Genomic DNA, 20,635 nt, shown 5'->3' with positions numbered 1-20,635 from the left:
AAAGGAGTTTTTTCACACACATCAGGTTCATTCTGTTAGAGATCCATTTCTGTACACATTGCTGTATTGTACTATCTTCTCAATCTATTGAGTTCTCCCTCCTGGAGAGAAATATCCCACCGAGAAAATGTATAGCTTTTTATTTGCAAGAAGCCATTGTTGTGAGTATAGACACCCAAAGAATTTTAAGTCCTCTTGCAGCTTAAATAGAAGTTCTAGGAACTATGGATAGTTGTTCCATCTGCTTTTCTGTGTTTACAAAAGATTCCTGTGAGATAGAATAGGGTTTACACATCAATATAAACAATCAATTTAATGATTTAGGACAGAAACAGATTTAAGTGACTCTACTATGAGGTTGACTGAAGAGGTTCAGCTGGGTTTACTCAATCTTGGTCTGACACTTTAAACCCTGAAGATGCAGATTAAAAAAAATGGGAAGCCACAAAACTTAATTTACAAAGAAGAGGAGAGAAAGAGAGAGAGAGAGAGGGAAGGAGGGGGAGAGTGTGTGTATTCCACCGAGCAATTTTAGATTATTTGAGTCATTTTTCTATATTAATTTCTTCTTTTGCATTTTTCCCTTTGTTTATGTTACTCCATAACGTGAGTAAAAATTAAAACTCTTTAAATCTTGTGGACTCTGAGAAATGGATAGGGTTTTTTGCAGCATGAATTCGTCCACTCCCCTTGTGTATTGGATCCTTGCATAATTCCTTGCATTATGGTAGCTGCAACTGCTAAGGGAGGAGGTACTACTTTCTGCCCTGAGATAGAAGCATCTCATCTGGAGAGGTTATCTTTCAACCCAACAATGTTGGAAAATTTCTGCCAAGTCTCAAATCTTCACTTTTCAGGAAAGATTCCAGAATAGGCTGCAGTTGCAAAGGACCCTGAATAAATTGGAATATCTAGAACTTTTTAGTGAGGATTTAAACCCTCACTACAGGGTGATGTCTGGTGATTGACCTCTGTAAAAATTAGATCCCTCAGGAATATTTGGAATCATCAACTATTAGTATTTTTTTAGATTGCCTGCAAGAGTTGGAAGATGTTGCTCTGCAGTTGAACTTCTTCCTGAATCAGCAGTTCCAGTAAGAAATGGGGAGAATGTGTGGGGGGAATAAGTGACTGAGTCTATGATGATTAAACATGGTGTCAACCCTGCAAGGTAGACCAGATCAGAAAATCAATTACATAGGAACACTAGAACTACACTTGAGATTGGCTATAACAACAGAATGTTGTAGGTCTGTTTGTGCTGTACCTCCGTCCTTTCTTATACTTCAGGGAATCAGAGCGGCTTCTGCCTGATCTGCTTCCAGATATTATCTTGTTTTTCAAAGCTTAAAAACTGTTTCATCTCCCTTTGCCTAGGCGACAATTCTTGTATCTTTCTAGCAAGGTTATCTTCCTTAACTCTCTAGGCATGGGTGCCATAAAATTCCCCCAGCCTCCTTTGATATTTGAGTATTTGAGTATGAAACTACTGGTGGAGTATATCCATCAATTTTGGGTGAGCTATACCTTTAGAATGCATAACTACCAAGTGGTGGGTTCTAACCAGTTTTACCACTGGTTCGCATCACGCAGTACTTTGCTCGCTACGCTCGCACGCGTACCAAACTTGCATTTCATGCAAGCACATTGAGTAAAAAAATAGCTGAGATATGGCAACCCACTCTGCCATACCTTACAGCTGAGCTAAAAACAAAGGAATAAAGGTAGGCATAGTGCGGGGCCAGGTGGGAGGGCCCAGCTGACGTTAGAAGCGAACCGGTTTGCTCTCATATCAAGATTTCTGCTACCGGCTCTCCCGAACCGGGGAGAACCGGTAGCAACCCACCACTGTATCTATCCCAAAATGGGCAAGAGATAGAGGGAAGATTCTTTCTTGGCATCTGAACGCCGTAAGGTTTGGATGGGATGAAACAAGTTGAAATTGCATTGCAGTTGCTGTTCGGACACAAATCATTAATAGAGAGGTTGTAGGGAGTTGGGGGCCGTGGAAGAAGCAGACTCATGACTTGGGTTGCTTTTGAACTCATGGCTTTAACTGGATCATCAGATAGTCAGAGATGTCTTTGCCCAGGGTCAGTTGTGTCTACCAGTTGTGGTGCTTTTTGGAGCAAGTGGCAATAATTGAGACCTTCATTAGGTATCAAGACTAGATTTTTGCAATAAACAGTTAAATCACTTAACCATTCTATTTTGAATATTGCTTGGATTGATTTGAACGTTCGCTATTTTAATAAGCTGAATATATTTATGCTACTGTGAATTGTCTAGAGATTTTTTCTCTTATATTGTTATAAAGATGCACATTCAGTACAGTGAATATGATTAGAGATTATTAACATTCTATTTATTTAGATTTTTTTTTAAAAAAACAAATCTATTACTTAGCTTAAAGTATTAAAAATAGAGGGAAAAAATTCAATATTAAATACAGTTTAGGATGTCAATATTACAAGCATGAAATTATTGGGCTTTCTCATCAAAAGTTAAATACGGCATTACAAAAGAACTGCTGCAACTCACATCAAAATATTGGCTTTATGATAATGGTTTTGATCTTAAGCCAATTACTGTACTTAATATTAAAACCTTCATTATGCAGTTGGTTTAGAGATAGACAGATGATAGAGAAAGAGATAAACGAAGCAAATTTAACAATAGTTATAATTTTTAAAAAGTAGAAAGTCTAGAGACTTTTGATGAGCAGGCAGCATAAAGTATTGTGGAATAAATAAATAAAACGTAAGGAGGATAGGAGGTTAAAAAGATCTTCTGAGTTAAATGCTGAAGATAATGAGAACTGACTCAGCCCAGAACTGATAGCTAAACCAAGGATAAAGGGAGGAAAATAAATGTATATGTGTGGGAGAAAAGAAGCCTAAATTAATTATGAAGGCACTTTTTCTCCAAGGTGCCTTAATAAAAATAATTGCTTTATGAGGAAAATTGGAAGAGTTTACACACACACACACACACACACACACACACACACACACACACACACACACATATATATATATATAGGCCCCCCCCAAAAAATAAATATATAAAACTGTTCAAAGTCCTACTTATAAAGCAATGCTGTAAAACCCAATAGGGTTTCACCAGGGGTGAAACGCTACCAGTTCGCACTGGTTTGGGCAAACTGGGAGTAATAAAAGCTACCAGTTCGAGTGAACCGGTAGTAAAAAAAAAAGCAACTGATTCAGGCAAACTGGTAGTTAAAAAGCCACCAGTTCACATGAACTGGTAGTTAAGAAAAACTACCGGTTCATCTGAACCGGTATTTCCAACAATTAGCTGTGCCGCGCAATTTAAATCTGCTAGGAAGCAGGATATCTAGCGAATCTAAATTGCGCGGTACAGCTGTTCTCCTCCTTGCTGTTCTACTTACTTTCTTTTTCCACATGCAGCTTGTCTTTGGCGTGTACTGTGCATTTGTGTGTGCAACATGCATTTGGCACGCACCGCACATGCGCCGGCAGAGAACTGGTGGCAAACTGCAGAGGATTTCACCACTGGGTTTCATAGATACAAAATCATTGATTTAATAATACACTTATTAATAAGCAAAAATGATGGATCAGAACATGTTTTGTTCACCTGAAAATGACAGGAACTGTCAGGCACGAAAGATCTGGTTCATATGTGAAGGTTCGATTAAGCTGATTTATTGCTAAAAGGCTGTGCACAAGAAGCTTCTCAATTAAAGTTCAGCACCTGAGTTAGGCTCTTATTTATATTATTGTATAAGCATCGCACAAAAGCAGGAGGTCAAAAACAGAGATGCAAGCAGTAAAATATAGTGCATTAAAAATGCATTTTAAAAAGGAGCATTCAGTAGTGAACTTGCCTGTTCCTTCATTTTCCCCCCAAACACTGCTACTTAAATATTTATTCTTTGCTTTAAACTTTTACAGTTGATGCTTATTTTTGGTTTGTTTCTTTTACTCAATTTCTGTTCTTCGAGTGCTGTATTCTTAGCTGGCCTTGTTAAGTTAGGGAGCCATCCCTTCTTGCATTTGGTTTGGATTTTGTTATGAATATACAGTCAATTTCTCTATTGCTGTATAGTCTCCCATTTTGGTTTTCCAATCTTGCATTGTCGGCAAGGTTTCTCAACCAAATCTCTCATCATAAGCATCTGCGTACAATCTCTGTTTATTGCCATGAAATCCACAGAACTGCATAGCTCTGGATCTTTCCCAAGATAGTTATAAAATGGATGGGTTAGTTTGAAAGTGAAGAGCATTACGGTTATAACTGGGCAATGAGGACTGTAAAAACGAAAGCAAGCAAGAAGATTATTGAGCAAAAATTGGCGGAAGGTTCTTATTGAGAAGAATAACTCATTTTCCCAGTGGATACAATTTAAAAATTAGTGAGGTTAGAAAAGTTAGGTATAATGGGATCTGCAAAAGGAAAAATTGGGGGGAAAATGCTACTTATGAGAAGTTTTCCCATTTTGAATGAGATTCAGATGCTCTTAAAATACACTAGATTCATGCCCTGGTTGCTACACTTCCTGTCTTTTCCAATTTCTGCTGAAAACCCTTTACCTGGGAAGAAGGTACAGGGCAGCAAGTATCACACAAGAAACCAGTCCACAAACTGACTTCTTCAGCCAGTTTTAGAAGATTGCCTTTGACGTAGTTACAAAACATGTTGTTTACCAATAGAGATGCATGGCTTTTCTTTAAAGAATTGGAGAAAATTGCATGACTTTCATCTCAGTTCAAGCAGTAATCCTGCTTATTATAAAAAGAAATATTTGATTTTTAAGTTTTGCTGCAGTGTTTGAAGCTGCCTAATGACGATACATTTTCGGAGATGCCTCTTCCTGCAATCTGCCTCTAATTTAGAAGTGAAAAAATTGGCCTCAATAGATATGTGCCTTGTAAAGATTAGAGGAGTATGCGCTTGAAGAGCATAATATCCATGGTGGCGCTGTGGTTAGAATGCAGTATTGCAGTCTAACTCTGCCCACAGCCTGGAGTTTGATCCTGACTAACTCAAGGCCAACTTAGCCTTCCATCCTTCCAAGTTGGTAAAATGAGGACCCAGATTATTGGGGCAATAGGCTGACTCTGTAAACTGCTTAGAGAGAGCTGTAAAGCACTGTGAAATGATAAATATTGCAACGTGCTCTACATGGGGCTGCCCTTGAAGAGCATCCGGAAGCTCCAGTTGGTGCAAAATGCAGCAGCCTGCATGGTTTTGTGCAGACCCTGGTGTGCACATATATCACCTCTCCTGCGGGAATTGCATTGGCTGCTGATTTGCTTCCGGGTACAATTCAAGGTGCTGGTTGTCACCTTCATGGCTTGGGACCAGGGTATCTGAGGGACCATCTCTTGCTGGTCACATCTACCCAACTCATCAGAGCAGGGAGGCAAGGAATATTGCTGGGCCCATCCCCTAGGGAGATAGACATGGTGGGACCCAGAAGAAGGGCCATCTTCGTGGTGGCCAGCCTCTCTCTGGAACATCATCTCCACAGAGATTAGAATGGCCTCCACTCTTGCACTCTTCTGGAAGGCGCTTGAAGACCTGGTTCTGCCTGCGGGTCTGGGGAACCCAGAGTGGGATGGTGCCCATTAAATGGCTTGTGTGAGGTGCTGTCGCTGAGGCAGGGGGTGGGGGTGGGTGATTTTAGTATATTAATTTATTATATGACTCTTCTTTTATTAGTTTTATTGTTTTTATATTCTGTAAGCCACTTTGAGTCGCCATGTGCGAATAGGAGGCAATATAAATTCCCTAAATAAATAAATAAGTGCTATTGCTATTATATCTATGTTTTATTCTGCACATCCCTTGTGAAAGGATAGTAACGAATATATACTTTAGTGTACAGTAGTGGTAGTCAACCTGGTCCCTACCGCCCACTAGTGGGCATTCCAGCTTTCATGGTGAGCGGTAGAGATTTTGTCCGATACTGAAGCACTTTCCTTTTTTTTTATTTAATTGACTTTTTAAAAAATTTTCATAGCATTACTTAAAAACATTTTCATTAGATTTTCATAAAATTCCCCATGGCAATTTAAATTTCTGAAAATATACTATTTGTATCGCCTGCGCATAAGTTTAGTTCATGTTACATAAGTGAAACTAAATGGCGCTATAGTGCGACCGCAAACAAAAGAGTCTCATCCCCAAATAACTCGCACATCTCCCCCCACACCACCCAGCTGTAACAGACAAGCAGAGCTGGTAGCTGGCGCCCCCCCAACCCAATCCATGATATGCGAGAGGCATGCGCAGATGACGATACACGGCGCATTACTGTGGAACCGGTGGGTGGTTAGAAAATTTTACTACTAACAGAGATACAAAAGTGGGCAGTAGGTATAAAAAGGTTGACTACCCCTGGTGTACAGTATATTAGGCCAAACATGACTGATTTCCAAGAAGTTAGTCCTGGTTAATACTTGATAAGGAATTGCTTGGGAAGTCCAAGGCAGCAGACTAGCCTGTGATGTTGAAGAAATCAAGGGCAAACCAGTTCTACAAAGCTACCAAGAAAATTATCTGGATTCTAACACTAAGAAGGAATCTTGACTTGAGTGAGCAGGCTTGTCCTGTTAATTGGGAAGTATAATGATGCAAAATAGTGCAGATATATTCCCCATAACTGCTCCATTTGTACAAGTATATAGCAACCAACAGTTCTGCAATCCAATGACCTTCAGATTTGCTGCAACTATATCTGCAGAATTCCTGCCTAGCACAGCAGGGTGAAGAAAGCTATAATAAACAAACACAAAGTACTGAAATATAATCAGCAGGGACCAGACATTATGTTTCCCCTCGTTTTTAGTGTGTACCAGGCTGATAATATACAGTATGAAGCAAATATCTGGGAAAGATTTTATAACACAATCTTACTGATCAGTCATCCAAAATTATGAGATGAATATTTTTCTTTATGCTTATGAGTTAATAATATATTTTGTTTTACATTAATTTTAAGTTAATACTACAAGAATATCTAAAGGAAAAAAAGCAGTTTCTGTTTAATAAATATACACTAGAGATAAATCATACCTCTGCTTAGAACTGATTATATCATTGTGTAATTTTCCTTCCAGAAATAAATGAGATGTAAACAGTAATCATTCATATTGTCACATACACACCTACTTGTGAGAGTTAAGCTGCCATTTAATTTGCTTTGCATAAAGATTTCCACAATTTGTCAAGGCCTTGGGAACATGGGAAAGAGCTGAAATGTTATTTTGTTTTATTTCACATTACTTGTTTCTTGCCCAATACAAGATGAATCTACTAGTTAAATTCCTAAGCCCGGAGCTCTTGAAGTGATTGAAAAAAGTTACCATGAATTTTTGAAATGCTTGGCTTTTTAAAAAAAAATTAAGATGTTAACATTTAATCATGTAAATTAATAGATTAATCTCTTAACTGCCCTTGGTAACATTCTCCAGATTTTGGTGAAGAGAAGAGCCTGAAGAATTGTTTTGGGGGATTTCTGAGAGTTTTAATATGATGAAACTAGAACAGGCGCAAAGAAGGGCAGTAAAAGTTATCTAGGGTGCTGGAAAATAATCTTCCAAGGAGAAATGGAGGGAAGTGGATGTGTTCAGCTTTCAGAAAGGAGAAGGGGATGCACAAGTAGACTTTGCAAATAATTAAAAAGCTGCTACAGTGAAGCAGACCAAGATATTATAGCCACTGCTTCCAAGAGTCTGACATAGAATCATATTTTTAGTTACAAAAAGACAAATTCTGGTTGAGCGTTAAGAAGACTTTTTGCCAAATATGAGTAGTTTATCAGAAGCAGTTACTGAGGAAGAATGGAGGGAGGCAGTGGTGCGTTTCAAATTTTTTTACTACCAGTTCTGTGGGCATGACTTGGTGGGCGTAGCATGGGTTGGTGGGTGTGGCTTGGTGGGCATGGCAGGGGAAGGATACTGTAAAATCTCTATTCTCTCCCCACTCCAGGGGAAGAATACTGCAAAATCCCCATTTCCTGCCGATCAGATGGGACTCAGGAGGCAGAGAATAGATGGGGGTGGGGCCAGTCAGAATTTTTACTACCGGTTCTCCAAACTACTCAAAATTTCCGCTACTCGTTCTTCAGAACTGGTCAGAACCTACTGAACCCTACCTTGGGGGAGATGGAAATGAGCTTTTATTTTTTTTTGAAGGGTTCAGTCTGAGGTTGAAGAGTCATCTTTCGTGCATATGTTTTAAGTTAGAATCCTGCACTGAGTGCAGAGTTGGACTGATTGATGCCTTTCAGTTTTATGGTTTCTATTTCTTGCTTCGTATATACCTTATTTAAAAATTATTTGTCAGGGTTCCAAGGAACACCCCCAACGAAGTAAAGCTCTGAGGCTTGAGGTTCCTCAAAGTTTCAATTTATTAGAGATGTCATGTTGGCACAGCTGGGAAAACCCGAAACTGAAAGCTTCCAGGTTTTCCACACCCAGTTGATAGTTCACAGCCCTGCCTCAAACCCACAAATTCATCACATTGTCCAATCAACTCTTCACACTCAATTGGGTACAATCTTCAGGCAGTCTCCATCAGACGCTGGATGTCCATGAATATGGAATGTTGTTATGATTAACTTTCTACCGCTCCAACAACAACCCCCTCCCAACTTCCCCAGCTAAAATATGTGGCAGTTAAGAAGCAAAAAGAAAATTGCCTTCCAAAACTGACATTATTTTTGGCAAGTTTAACTTTTTAAGAAGTAGAAATCATAAGTGGGACATTGTTTTGTATAGTCTGATACATCTATCCCTGTCTTTAAAAAGTGGAAAAGTACAGGTAGTCCTTAACTTATGATTAGTTGCTTAGCAACTGTTTGAAGTTATGATAAAGGTAAAGGTTCCCCTCACACATATGTGCTAGTCGTTCCCGACTCTAGGGGGTAGTGCTCGTCTCCATTTCAAAGCTGAAGAGCCAGCGCTGTCCGAAGATGTCTCCCTGGTCATGTGGCCGGCATGACTAAATGCCAGAGATGCACGGAGCGCTGTTACATTCCCACCAAAATGGTCCCTATTTTTCTACTTGCATTTTTTGCATGTTTTTGAACTGCTAGGTTGGCAGAAGCTGAGACAAGTAATGCGAGCTCACCCCATTATGATGGACCCCCCCCCAAAAAAAGCTACTTATGACCCGGTTTTGAAGTCATGGCCACTGCAGTTCACGTGAACAAAATCTAGATGGATTTACCCATATGATTGTCTGCAGGGTGTTGCAGTGGTCCCTCCTACCTATCTCACCCTCCATCTTACCTTCCAGCTTTGCTGCAGGCCTTGGTCCTGCTTTCCCATTCATTGTAGCCTCTCTGAAAATGTTGCTCACTTCTGGGATGGTACCATGCAGCCTTCAGGTGCCTCGGGCTCATTAGGCAAGGCAATCATGTGGCGCCTTGCTTAATGACCATCACAGTTTGTGATCATGATGGGCAGGCTCAATTACAGTCATAAATCGAGGATTACTTACATGCTTCAAACATTTATTCTGCTGAAATTATGCACTATGAATATTTCCTAAAGAGCCTATCGTTGCTGATATTTATATCTTATTATGTCAAAACATAAAACTGCAGGGGCCATTTTGAAGCTTTTCCATTATTCCTAAGGTCGAGTCTTTTATTGAATCTTTGAAGCTCCAATTATTTTAAAATGAATCTCTAAATCAATGTTCTTAAATCCTGAATTTGAACTATATCTTGGCTATTTTGTATATCCCCATCATTCTCTCCACACTAGTGAAACAAAATAAAATGAATGTTACTTATTGCCCTTCTGTAGCTGTATCTTATCTATCTCTATATTTTTTTTTCCTGTGTAGTATGTATATTTATAAAATCTTCTAGCAATAATTTCTCATGGGAGAGCTATAAATGATAAACCCTTTTCCTGCACTAGGTGTCAACTATCTGAATTAATCGTGATAAAGTACACAATTTGGAATTCTCTACCGTAAGGCAAAGGAGGAATAGAGAGGAAAGAAATTTCCATACACAACAGATCAAAATTCTTTCTCTTTCTCTTTCTCCATATGCAGCAAGTTTCAAATATTCCACTACTATGGTTCATCTTAATGGTTTGTGTACATTAGCTGTTGTAATATGTAAGCTGTGGTGTATAATTTAATATAATATTACAAAATCATTTGTAATTTAATCTACAAACTATGGCTGAAACCAAGCATGAAACAACTTTGCCAGTGTGAATCTTGATTTGCTTCCTCTTCAGATGGTTGGTGCAGTGTTCTCTTTTTGAAGGGTGCCACTAGTTATTCATCTTCTCCAGCATTAGTGATCTTGGCAAGTATTCCTTCCAGGTGGAAAGGAAGGAATCGGCGGACAGATGCACTTATGAGAGGGATGGGCAAATTCATCAGCAGAGATGCTGAGTCCACCTTCTGTTCCTTCCCCCAAATACAGATTGTCACATACATATCCACTATGAATGTAGGTTATGTGTTCAAACATCTCCTTTTTATAGAATTCAGTCTTCATGGAACCAAGATTCTTGTTGCTTCTGTTTTTATGCTAATGCCAATAAAACCTCAGTTTCCCAAACTCATCCTCCTTCAGATGTCTGGCCATCATCTTGAATAGCTCAGGCTGTTAAGAAGCCTGTTATTAGAACACAGTAGCCTGCAATTACTGCAGGTTCAAGCCCAGCCCAAGGTTGACTCAGCCTTCCATCCTTTATAAGGTAGGTAAAATGAGGACCCAGATTGTTGGGGGGGCAATAAGTTGACTTTGTAAAAATATACAAATAGAATGAGACTATTGCCTTATACACTGTAAGCCGCCCTGAGTCTTCGGAGAAGGGCAGGATATAAATGTAAATTAAAAAAAAAAAACATCTGGACAATTCCCAAATTGAAAAAAGAATAGGATAAAACATCCAACATGAATCATAACTATATTATTAAGTCTGCTTTTACATTAATCTGTGAACTGTTTAATCAGCACAAGAATCCATCTAGATATTTATTACACAAAAGCATCTTCTTTTTACAACTTACATATTACTATGGGGCTTGACAGTTTCTAATTTCTAAATATATTTTTTTTCCAAATTCTGCCTCTCATTGAGCTGGGCAAAAATGTAGTTTTTTATTATTTTTAGTTCACTACTAAATATGCTAAATTGGCTATTTATAAATTAATATTACATTTCCACCAGGAAAAGCAAAAGCAATTCATAGCTGAAAGAAGAAAAATATAGTTTGTATATTTAGGGGTCTCTGAGCTTGGTTGTTTTCTCACAGACGTTTCATTACCCAAACTAGGTAACATCATCAGTGCCAGTAAGAAGTCTGTACACTATTATCTGCACACATTTGAAGAATGCCATGCTTATCCAGCATTCTGTTTCTATTGATTTAGATGCATCTCCTGTAAGTATTTGCTGGTGTATGAAATTGTTCAATGGCTAGCACAAGTGCTCCTAGTTGTTGTTTTTTCTAAAAAGAATGAATGGCATAGGGCCGGGATACTTACGGGACCGCCTGCTGCTACCGGATACCTCTCACCGACCCGTGCGCTCTCACAGAGAGGGACTCCTCAGGGTGCCGTCGGCCAGACAGTGCCATCTGGCGACACCCAGGGGAAGGACCTTCTCTGTGGGGGCTCCCACACTCTGGAACGAGCTTCCCCCAGGACTTCGCCAACTTCCTGACCTCCGAACCTTTCGCCGCGAGCTTAAGACACATCTATTTATTTGCGCAGGACTGGACTAGATTTTAAATTCGAATTGGTTTTAATGGGGATTTTATTATTTTTATTATCATCATTTTAATTATTCGGCCAATTATAATAAGTTTTTTAATGGATGTTTTTATTTGTATTTATATATATATATATTTATCTGGTTGTTAACCGCCCTGAGTCCCTAGGGAGATAGGGCGGTATAAAAATATGAAAAATAAATAAATAAATAAATAAAATAATTTGTAAGGGTCACAGCATTATAACCTTGCTTGTCCTGATTATTATGTCAGTGGGCTCTGAAATAACCATTTGATTATACTGACTAATATTTTACTGCACTGTGTAATATTTAAGGAAGCTAACATTGATGCTATTATTTAAGCCTGTGTTAACAACTTTGGTTTCGCTACACTATTAAATATTAACACAAGCAGGGAACAGTCTGGGGAAACCGTTCTGTATCTTTTGATACTGTGTTTTAAGGATCGTTTTGTGGGTTCTCTAAAGAAGAGATGGCAAAATTGCCCCAACAATAGCATCGGTAATCTATTATTGCTAAGTGATTACACTCAACTTCCTGAACTGTTATCCAGCAAAAAAGATGCAACTATCTGTTACATGCATGGATGCTAGTCAGATGAGTTTTTTTGAACACAGGTGAGAGAAATTTGTTAATTTGTTCCATTTTCTTCACTGTTTTACATTCCATAACTCACATGGAAAGGAAAATGCATATTTGCATATATGTATGTGTGTGTGTTTAATACACCTAATAGTTTCTCAACTGATGTATTCTTTGAATTGACCAAAAGCCAAAGGATGCAGAGGCTTAGATGAAAAACTCTGCCAAGGCACACAAGGAAAACTGCTGTTTAAAAGTGAAAAAATTTGCTGGAAGCCCACTTGAGAATGGTTAGTTTTTTCTGAGTTTAGAAGACAAGGGGAATTCAATGTAAACTTCGTTGAGTCCTTGTTACAACCATTCTTTACAAAATGTCCAGGGAAGAGATTCTTATACCCTTAGGTACTACTAAAAGGACAAAATCCCTCTCCAAAAATAATACTTTTTTCATGATACAGTGGAATGTCAATTCATAGGATCAGCCGATTCAAGGACAATTTTAAGCTCATTAACTGATCCACATGTATCAACTTAATTGCTTAATTAAGTGGTTAAAGTATATTGAAGTTATGGCAGCTTAACAAAAGTGCTATTTTAAGGTTAATTAAAATTAGCTTTTCTCTCTCCCCTCTTCAGTTACCCATTGGAATAATACTAATAATGCCAGTAAAGTCAGTTTAATGACTTATTCTTTGACAGGAAAGAAAAACAATTTTCTTGGGATTAGTTCCATTGGCAATATGTCTGAACACATACAAATCTCAAAGTTCTTCAAAGTGGATTATAGTTTATTTTCCTCTTGAGATGGCTCTGATAATATGCATTTTTCAACTACCCTTCAGTTTGATGGACAAGAAACAGGTCCCATCCCCCTCAAAAATAAAGAGACATGACAATTTTGACAACATTTGAAAGTTGAGTATTAGATTCCAACATTTCCAAAGAGGCTGAAAGACAATTATCTCTGTTTTATTGTACAGTCTCCCCTTAGCTTCCATAAAGATTCTAAATAAGTTTATTTATTTATTTTTATTTATTTATTTGTCAAGCATATATAAGATAACAGATAAAAGTATAGACAGGAATTATGAATACATGTAATGGATACGAATAAAAAGGGACATTAGGACAGGGATGGTAGGCACATTGGTGTGCTTATGCACACAGACCTCTTAGGAATGGGGTGAGGTCAACAGTAGACAGTCTAAGGTTCAGGTTTTGCGGGTTTAGGAAAGAAACCACAAAGTCAGGTAGTGCATTCCAGGCATTGACCACTCTGTTGCTGAAGTCATATTTTCTGCAATCGAGTTTGGAGCAGTTTACCTTAAGTTTGTATCTATTGTGTGCGCGTGTATTGTTGTGGTTGAGGCTGAAGTAGTCATTGACAGGTAGGACATTGCAGCGGATAATTTTATGTGCTATGCTTAGGTCAGACCGAAGACAGCATAGTTCTAAGTTGTCTAAGCCCAAAATTTCAAGTCTGGTGACATAAAGAATTCTATTGCGAGCAGAAGAATGGAGGATTCTTCTTGTGAAATATCTCTGGACTCTCTCGATTGTATTAATGTTCGATGTACAGTGCAGGTTCCAGACAGATGAGCTTTATTCAAGAATTGGTCTAGCAAATGTTTTGTACACTCTAGTTAGTAGTACAATATTACCAGAGAAGAAGCTACGCAAGATTAGGTTAACAACTCTTAATGCCTTTTTGGCAATGTTGTTACAGTGGGCTCTGGCACTTAGATCTTTAGAAATGAGTACTCCAAGGTCCTTGACAGAGTGAGGGTTGTCTACAAGGTCATGTCCATCTAGCTTGTATTTTATGTTCTGAATTTTTTTGCCAATCTGTAAGACAGCATTCGTTGGTTGAGATTTGAAGTTGCCACTTGTTTGTCAGTGGTGTTGAATAGTTTTACATCATCAGCGAAGAGAACGCAGTTGCTTTTAATATTAACCTCAAGGTCATTTAAGTTCAGCTCCATCCCATTTGATGCTCTGGTGGTCCCTCAAGACCTGATTACATCACCAGCCTGGGAGTCCCAGATAATTGGAGACATGGTTAGATGACTTCACTGTTGAGGTGGAGTTTGTATATTTTTAATAGTGATGATATTTAATTTTTTTTTTGTTTGTTTACATTTATACCCCGCCCTTCTCCGAAGACTCAGGGCGGCTTACAATGTATAGGGCAATAGTCTCATTCTATTTGTATATATTTACAAAGTCAACTTATTGCCCCCCCAACAATCTGGGTCCTCATTTTACCTACCTTATAAAGGATGGAAGGCTGAGTCAACCTTGGGCCGGGCTCGAACCTGCAGTAATTGCAGGCTTTGTGTTCTTAATAACAGGCCTTACCAGGCAGAGCTAAACCGGCCCCTAATATTGATTTTTAAATATTTTTAATAATGATTATTGTATATGTGTTGTTTTTTATCTGATGAATGTTGCCTTCCTGAGTTGCTTCCTGTGAGATGGGTGCCATATAAATTTGACTGATAAATAAATACATTCCCAAGGAAACTCTGATGGGGCATTTTCAAATCAGAAAGCCTGGGCCAGCAGGGGAAACTGCAGGAGTTGTTGTGTCTGCGCCCCCCGAGCCGGCCCTCCTGCCAGAAAGTGACTTGGAGCCGGCCCTCCTGCCAGAAAGTGACTTGGAAAGTGAGGGGGAAGGGCCATCAGGACTTACCTCTGGAGCACCGGCTTCCCTGGCTTAGCTCCAGGAGCCAGAAACAGGCCAGGTGGAAGAGATAACGAGGCCTCCATCCCCTGACTCTTCCCCCCCTCCAGGCCACACCTTCAGACCCAGCTGATGGCAATCAGGCTTGGTTGGACCCTAGGTTTCGTAGGCAGGAGAGGAGGGAAAAACAGAAGCAGGGGTGGGGCAGGCCTAGGAAGTGCTGAGTCATGGAGCCACACCCCACAGGATATAAAAGGCAGCGAGAGCTGCTGTGTCTCTTTGTAACAGGCAAATCCACTGATTGACTAAGAGCTGAAGTTTGTTCCTGGGTGACTCACCAGCATCGTGGAAGATAACAAAGGCTCTTGGTAGACACTGGCTAGTCTGCTGCCAGAGCTGATAGTGCCGGCTAATTAAGCCATCACTTGGACGGAGGCGAAGGAGGACAGAAGAGGTGTGAACGAAATGTGTAAACTTCCAGCTACCAAACAATTGAAGCACTCAGGCACTTCAGTATGAAGATGAAGGAACATGGAATGAATGTAACAGTAGATAAGCTTTTGAAACGTCAAAGAAGGCTTTGAAGGACTATCTCATCCAGTGAGCAAGTGGCTCGCAATGGCGATGTTGGGCTTCCGTTTTGATGGGATCAAAATAGGTTAGTGGGATTCTGAAAGGCTATTTCATTATTATTCATCTGTTGTGATTATGCTTGGAGACTTCCAAGTGTGCAATATGCAATTTGTTGGGTAATGAATGCAGAACAAAATGTGGTTTAAAAAAAATCTTGGAGGATAAGCCCCAGTTGAAATGTTCAGATGCCATGTACATAATATAAGGTATTTGGTGATTCCTACGGAGAATTGAGTTTTAGATTAAATGGACTTTAATATTATTCAGCAAGGCACTGTTTCTGCAGTGCTTCAGATGTGAAGACATATGCTTTGGAGCATATGGCCACAGTCAGTAACTCCTTAAAGTAAGACGTGTTTGGCTTAAGAAATTGTAGACACGGGCAATGTGTGCAACTAGGTAGGCTCCAGAGCACTTCCTCTTTCTGATCTCAAATGCTACACAGTCCTAATGCTTATATTCTGAGGTGGATAATTTTGCAGTTTAGAAAGGAGGCATTCTTAAGAAAGCCTAAGAATAATGCATTTTCTTCATCTGTGGAAAATAGAGGTAACATACGAGCAGTGGTGGGATTCAGCCAGTTCGCACCTATTCGGGAGAATCGTTGTTAACTTTTTAAGCAGTTTGGAGAACCGGTTGTTGGAAGAAATCTTATTTTGATTTTTTCCACTTTAGAGGGCTAATCCTGTAAGGAAGGCAGGAAGGAAACATTCTGGTGGTGTTTCTAGCCTAATCTTTATTGCCCTGCTTACAGAAACTGCCTCTCTGGTTAACCCTTATTATATAATAATAATAATAATAATAATAATAATAATAATAATAATAATAATAATAATAATAATAATAATAATAATAATAATAATAATAATAATAATAATAATAATAATAATTTAATTTGTATACCGCCCTTCTCCCGAAGGACTCAGGGCGGTTTACAGCCAAAATAAAATAAGCAGCAACAACGCATACAATACTAAAAACAAACATTAAAAAACTTATTCAATTTGGCCCCATTTTAAAATACAATCAACCCTGTAAAATTAATAAAAATTTAAACCCATAAAATCAACTAAAAATTTAAAAATTCAAGCCAGTCCAGCAAGACGGAATAAATAAGTCTTAAGTTCGCGGCGAAAGGTCCGGAGGTCAGGTAGTTGTCTAAGTCCAGGGGGAAGTTCATTCCACAGGGTAGGAGCCCCCACAGAGAAGTCCCTTCCCCTGGGAGCCGCCAGTCGACATTGCTTGGCTGACGGCACCCTAAGGAGTCCCTCTCTGTGAGAACGCACCGGTCGCTGGGAGATAGAAGGTGGCAGTAGACGGTCCCGTAAGTATTGTAACAGCTAAGGCGAAGCGCCCATCGATGTGAGTGACGTTGAGTTGGCCATGCCCACACAGTCACATGACCACCGAGCCATGCCTACCCAGCTGGTCATTAGGGCAGAAAACCGGTTGTTAAATTATTTGAATCCCACCACTGCATACGAGACACATCATGGAATCAGGCCTGTTAACATGTCCCTCCTTGTTAGGATGTACATTCTGATTATGTCCTTTAACTCAGGGGTCTCCAACCTGTGGGCCATGGCCCACTAGTGGGCCATGAGGGGTTTGCAACTTAGCCGTGGAAACAGCCGGTGATAGTGTTTGTGTGTGCATCCTCACTTGCACGAGCAGCGGGTGAGCATATGCATGCGTGCTCCATTTGCATAAGTGGCAGGCACATGTGCACGCTGCTCATGCAAATGAAATTGCACATACTTGCCGGCCACTTGTGCAAACCATCCCCCCCCTCGTTGGTCTACAAAGCCAGAAATGTTGGGGAACTCTGTTCTAACCTCTGTGCGGTTCAGTGTGTGAGGTGAACTTTCACATTACTTAGAACGCAAGAAATTTCTGCATACTGATTCAGACTTTTAACTCAATATTGCCTAGAGCAGTGATGGTGAACCTTTTAGACACCGAGCGCCCAAACTGTGCGCGCGCGCATGCCCAAACTGAAAGGGGGCATGCACGCACGCATGAATGCGTGCATGTGCAAATGCGTGCATGCGTGAACATGTGCGCATGCGCAGCAGAGACCCGAAGACCAGCTGGCCGGAGGGAGCCGTGGCATCCCAACACCGGCAGTGCGGCAAGATCTTGTTCTTTCATGGGCTTCTGTTCTGTCATTTGCAGGGAAACAGAAGCTCACGAAAGAAACGCCACGGAGATCTGATCTGGGGCGATGGTGCACGTGCCAGCAGAGAGAGCTCTGTGTGCCACCTCTACAGTGATTGGCAGTAAAGCTCTCAGGATTGTAGAGAGAGAGCCCTGCATTTGTCATTTCTGTCAATGGTCATTATCAGCTGACATTTCTAAAATGTCAGGATGGAATCTGGTCTGAGGTTTCCTTATTCAGCTGTAGCTCACTTAGGCTCCCTGAGAGATATTCTTAAGCTTATGTTTAGATATGGCATAAAATGAGAGTACACAATGTCAGTACTTCGATCTTTTTATACTAGCATAGGTGGAGGTAAGTTCCCTCCCCATTCCCTATTTACAGGAAGGAGCAGAAATGCCTCTTCTTCAAGCTGAAGAAGTTTGAAATTAGATATGTTGGGAGTTTCTTTCTTTTTTTTACTGAAATACAGAATTGTACTGATTATGGAAGAAAAAAGGCAGAAAATTTGTGCCCTTGGCTTATCTTCCCACAGTTTCTTTATCAGCATACTGTTCTTTTCAGCTAAGTAATACCAGATGTGATCTTGGTTGGATGAAAAGCTTTTGGAAATAAGGGCACTGCAGTAAGGATTAGAAGATAAATTAGAAACGCTCAGTTGAATACTCAGCTGAATACTCTTCCTGATTTTAGGAAGAAAAAGTCTACACGGAGAAGTTTTGCTTTTGATGGATGGATGGATGGATTTACAAGGAAATGTCAAGATGGAATCTGGACAAAGAGAGGACCCAAAGTCTATCCTTAACTGCCAACTTACTCATTATGATGAGTAAGTTTTGAAGTGCTGAAAAAGTCAGTGCCATGAAATTTGCACCTCTCTCAAAACTCCTAATTACATATCTTTGCCACCCAGGCTAGCCAATGAGCCACTGCTGTCATGCAAGGCAATGATATTTCACACGGCTAAACCAAATTTGTGGTCAACGTTATTCTGAATCATTTCTTGGTTGTTGGGGTCTGCCTATTCCTGGGGTCCTGTGCTAAACAGCTTCACGGACAATCTAAGTATTAAACAGCATTTCCACAATGGAGGGAATTGTGTTTTGGAAGGATGAACTTAAATATTCTTCTTTCTTTCTCTCGCTCTGAAAAGCACAGTCAATGCATGAGAAGAGTGTGCCTATTTTAAACTCGGTTGGAAGTAATAGATATTGTTGTTGTGCTTTTGAAACCTACACTGATAGGTAGGGCTTGGAGAAGAATTAGACTTCATCCTTTCTCTGCATGCAATGGACCTTATCTGGACAGAACCTGATAAAAAGCAATCCATATAAAGTACAACTAGAAGGAGTGCAGCAGCAGCATAATTCACATGCTCACTATTGCTTTCGTTTTCTTATCTCTCTTTCTGATACTCTCCTCAATCCCACTCCTATTGAGAGCAAGTAAAATTACGTCAGTTCCACTCCTAAATGCAGTCTCACAAAGGATGACCAGATAAAGTACTTTTGTTGTTACTTGGAAACCGCTTCTGGACTTTGTACTTAAAGTAGAAAAAAATGAAACTTTGATTTTGGGTTTTACTGATTAGATTGATTTGTTGTTAAATGTTGCTTGTTATTATATTTAAAACCAGAATTGTTTTTGATGGGTATATTACCAGAAAAATACTGGTAATAAAGTATTGAGTGAAATGGTTTTTGCTAAGTACGTGCAGGAATGCATGAGAAGTCAGTTAGATCTTCTGCCTGCATGGCAGAAGAGATAGCTTTGTGCAAAACAACATCTTGATAAAGCCTGCGGTTTAGGTTAAGACACATAGCATATAATGAATGTTTCAAAATAGAATGCATTGTTTCGTGACTTCCTTGCTCTGTATCATGAGCTGCCATCTGGCAGGAAATATTGCGATGCTATTGTTCCTTGTATTTCCCTGTGCTATACTGTCTCAGTAAAAGAGTGACTGGGGCTTCGGCTCGGGGCACTCATCCCAAGAAAGCCATGAGTGTCGGGTCTTAATGAACACCTACATCCCACATTTGGTGATCCTCCGACGTGATATCTTCTAAAGGAATCTTTTGGTAAGTATACGTCTGTCTACTCCCAGGGTTTTGCCAGGCATTGGACTAGCGCTTCAGTAGTTTATTGTAGGTCAATTCTACTTCTACAGAACCATGGGAGGGGATTTCTCTAAAGCTCAGGTAGAGCACGTAAAAGAAATAAGGGAAATCGTCAGACGAAACTATTTTCAATTCAATGCACAAGGGAAAGTTTTGCAAGTTTCAAACTCAGAAATCAGGGAACTCTTGAAGTACATCTGGGAACATATGCCAAGTTATCCTGAAGGAGGTAGTGTAAGGGTCGATACATGGAAAAAGGTTGGCGATTATCTTCATCGTCATCCTAGGGCACCAGCGCCAATTTTAGGGACGTGGCGTTCGGTCATGGAAGCTATTCAGACGCATTCACATCCGTTGCTGTCTGTTCTTACCCATCCTCCAGATAAGCCACCACCATATATCTATCCTCCGTTACCACTAGAAAACGAGGCATCTGCATTGGCCTCCGTAAATTTAATTAATCATGGGTCTGTCCCTACCATTACTCCATCGGCTCCGACGACTATCACCCCAACTCCGTTGGTTGCCTGTCCTACTAAAAGTGCGGTGGAGGAGGCAATTTTAGCAGGCTTATCCGCTGGACAAATTTCAACGGATGATCTGGTGGAGACTCCTGTCTCTGCCTATCCAGTTACTATAGAGCATGACCCGCAATTAAATCCTATCCGGGTCTGGAAACCCTTGCCTTTGGTAG

The sequence above is a fragment of the Ahaetulla prasina genome, chromosome 1 (assembly GCF_028640845.1).
Source record: "Ahaetulla prasina isolate Xishuangbanna chromosome 1, ASM2864084v1, whole genome shotgun sequence".
Classification (NCBI taxonomy): domain Eukaryota; kingdom Metazoa; phylum Chordata; class Lepidosauria; order Squamata; family Colubridae; genus Ahaetulla; species Ahaetulla prasina.
The sequence above is the reverse complement of the archived record's forward strand: the minus strand, read 5'-3'. Positions refer to the sequence as shown.